Source organism: Halyomorpha halys, unplaced genomic scaffold (assembly GCF_000696795.3).
Source record: "Halyomorpha halys isolate HHAL.00 unplaced genomic scaffold, Hhal_1.1 Scaffold359.1, whole genome shotgun sequence".
In the NCBI taxonomy this organism is placed as follows: Eukaryota; Metazoa; Arthropoda; class Insecta; order Hemiptera; family Pentatomidae; genus Halyomorpha; species Halyomorpha halys.
In genome coordinates, this window is record NW_027104882.1 from 399964 (window position 1) to 403872 (window position 3909).

At 33.1% G+C, this 3909-nt stretch overlaps 1 protein-coding gene across 1 annotated transcript in view; it reads left to right on the forward strand.

Annotated features, from left to right (window-relative positions):
* Window positions 1-1723: 1723 nt before the first annotated feature.
* LOC106681681 (uncharacterized) overlaps window positions 1724-3909 on the forward strand; it is a gene marked incomplete at its 3' end in the record, with an annotated part of 29110 nt that continues 26924 nt past the window's right edge. The window contains 1 exon segment of the mRNA XM_067045675.1: window positions 1724-1853.

Genomic DNA, 3909 nt, shown 5'->3' on the forward strand with positions numbered 1-3909 from the left:
TTTTGCGGCGTTAAGTTAAACTCACTCACTGCTAAAACTTCAATGGTGAAGGTTACCTTTAACATGAAGGGATGGGACGGCCGTGCAGGTTAGAGCGTAGGTCCCACAGCGCTTAGTTCGGAACTTTGTGGACTCGATTCCCACTTAGGGCAATTAATATTTATTTTTCAGGAACTCTGGTTGCCTCCAGAGGTTGGCAAGAAGGACTAGGAAAAAGGACTAATTCCTCCATTCCTCTCACCCCCACCAAATACCAATACCTAAAATAATGCAGGGAGTATAAAAAATAATTAGTGAGTAGTAAAGGACAGCCTAATCTGTTTAAGACGCGTGCCACGAGCATGGGTCCCTTTCTTAGCGTTTCCTACTTATTGTGTTGTTTTTTTTATTCATAACCAAAGATAACTTCGTTGAACCTGGTGAAGATGAAATTCTCATTTCTTAGTGTTTCATTCCAGTATCATTATTGCTTTTAACAGTCGATAATAGGCAATCTCTCCCTCTACCCTCGCCTCCACATAATAGGATATACTACTGACCTATTGATATAGCATATTAGTTATCTCATATAAAAATCTTTTTTTTTTCTTATTTATTTATTGATAAATACAACAAGCAAATTTGATCATAATGACATAATGATAATGATATGATACAGCATGTAAAGAAACTACCCATTAGTAGAACTCTAAAAACATTTTACAATATAAGGTCACGAGGCCATCTTCTTTTCAGGCGCCTCGGAGGATTGCCAGGAATGGAAGAGGAAGCAAGGGTAGAAACTGTGGGTTTGGGTGGTTAGGTAGTTTATAATGGAAGGGATGATATCGGGTTCGGGCTAGATCGGTTAAATAAGGAACATTTAGGTCTTTATGGATGGTTTTATTAGTAACAAAATAAGGAGCATTGAGGATTGCCCCAAAGCTCAACTCCGTATGTTTAGATGGGCCTTATTATTGTCATGTAGATCAGTCTTTTGTAATAAGTTGGAAGTTTAGACCGTTTGTCTAGTAAGTGCTTTAATAGTCGGAAGCTGCGTGCAGTTTCTTGTATTTTCAGTCTTGTGTGAGGATATATAAAAATCACAATTTTAGTATAATTTTTGAGAGAAAAAATAATACTATTGTATAAAAAAAAAATTTCCTCAGGAAATTTCGACAATCCTCATTTCTTTATTCCATAAATTTACTGTCGAACTAACAATAAGAAAACCAATACTTCTATGAATGAAATTTGGTGACTATGTACTAATGAGCGTGCCGAGAAATGACTTCAGTGATAAAACCATACAACCACCAATCAAGGAACGTTTAATTTTATGAAATTCCTAGCAATTAAATTTCCCAGTTCTGGGAGAGTCACTCTTAATCTGTGTGAGGATCGAACCCATGTTGGTCAGAACTGGATGCTTTGGAATCCTGGTCTCAAACGGAATTGCCGACCATATCTCTTAGATACAAAAATATAAGAAAATTACTAAGTAACTGCGTGCCCTCTTTAATGGAGGAATACCATTTATAACTCTAATGCCAGAACGAAGAATGCATTAAGTTTTTGCGTTTCTTTTCAAAAACGTGATGGTCTAAGTTCATAGATTGTAATGCCGTGACCATCTGTTCTCGTGAAATGCAAGTGCAGAACAATGGTAAATATCTCTGATTGGTAAGGTCTGGGTCAATTAGTTCACCTCGAGCAATAGTAGACAGCTGTATATCATAATAATTTTGAATAATACTAAAAAGAGTACTTGATTTTGAAAATTATTAATATTATTGTAGTTTTTCCTATATCACAGCTGACCAAAACTATAATTATAGTAATACACCAATAACTTGGGATCGAACTCTATCAAAGTAAGTAGAATTTTATTAAAATCGATATTGTTTAGTCAGTTTAGCGCAGGTAATGAAACAGATATATATAAATTGAGGTTTTGATAATTAAAAGAAACAAAATAAATTAATTTATCTCCATGTGACAATCCGGACATGTTATAAAACAAATGTTAAAAAAAAAAAAAATATTCCAATGAATATCAAACGCGGTAATTTATTTCTGGGTTACAAGAAACGTAATGTTTGTTACACACAAGAAATTTTGGTGGCTTTAAATAAAATATAAGTAATTTTGAAAACAAATACCTTGCGTAAAGCTTAAATGTGTACTAGCAATATCTCTTGATCGTCATGGTTAAATTTCAGGAGATTTTTCATTCTTCTGGGCCCTGTTTCATAATGAAAGCTAATAATATTAGTTCAAAATACAAGTATAGAAACAACGTGGTAATTGCATTAATACTTATTTTTTACATAATAGGGAGGACTATTAGTGATAATACAGGAGTTAAAAAGTACTAAAGTACAAGTTACTATTGTACAAGTCAGTGAAATTGTATTCAGTTAAATCGAGTAGACTAATAGTATTAGTTTGTACTTTATTATGAAACAGGGCTCTGAATGTCTCCTGAAGTTACTGGGTAAGTTTGTGAACAATATTCCAAAAAAAAAATTCGTGTAAGGAAATTATTTTTTTAAGCACTCACATACGTAGAGGTACCGACAAATTATAATCTAAACGAAAACATGAACGGCGACAGTCAGTCGGAAAGACATTTAAACCAAAAATGAGTGTGCAGATTGATCAATGAGAGATGATACTGATGTATTACCAAAATGATCTGGAACTCCGATGGTTCAATATTTTAACTGGATAGAGTTAAAAAAAGTGGAGAGAAAGCTGAGTGCTTCGTACATGTGTTCATTCTTGCAGGCAAATTCCAAAATAATGGCTCAACAAGCTTTCCTTCACTGTCATTGCACAAGATTCTTGCTGTTCGATAATTCATTAACAACTGTCGGACTGTGAAGAGGTCTTGGTGATTCAAACGTCAGTCTAGCTCCTTAATCATGACTGTTAGATACATACCTTAAGGGTACGTCTAAGACGTTCGATGGTTTTCGGAGTCGAAGAGTCGGCGCCAACCTTTGCGAGTCGGAGAGCACATACAATCCTTTGTACTTATAAAATACAAAGCGTATTATTCGTACCTCCATCTGCATTATGACAGTTCATTTTTATGTTAGTAAAATGCGCTAGCCTCTTAACTATCTATGTCAAAGTACGAAATATCATTCAGTTCGTATCATGAAACCAGACGAATGATTGGATGTTAGCAGAATTAGATTTTATGTTAAAATAGCGTCTTGAATAGATAGTAATGTACTTGTAATAAAATAAATGAGGCTCATAATTTCTATATGATTATGGTAATATTAAATGTTTCTACTTGGTTTTGCATAAACGAGTCACGCTGAAAGTTAAGAAAAGTTAAAATGAAAAGAAATCTAAGCTATTATCAATAATGACCCAAACTTGTCAATTATCAGGATATAGCAGGATCTAAACTAATAATTATGCCAGTTCCGATAGGAGACTTTGTTAAAACGTACTAAGCAGATTATTGATATAAGAAAACTATTTAAAAAAAAGATTCGAACCAGATAAAAAATTTAGTTTTTGAAACCAAAAAAGGTCACTTTTAGTAGAATCACCCACATTTTAACAAAATATTTTTGGTTTTCCTAATTAAGCATTTTAATTGGAAGATGTTTGATCGACCGTGTGTTATATATAAAAGGAATGTGGTTCGGGTGCGGTCAGAATAAACTATTTATTACGAACCAAAGTTTTGACCCACTTTGCAGGACTTTATCAGGGCTAAAAAAGATACAAAGAACTACAATAATGAGACACAGTAAGAGAATAGATAACATGAAATAAAATTAAACAAAGGTATGGCTAAAAATGATATAAAATATATGAAAATTTATATAAAAGTAAACAAAGTAATCAATAAATAAAGCTTACATAAAATAAAAATAAGATGTACTAATTACATTTTATACATCT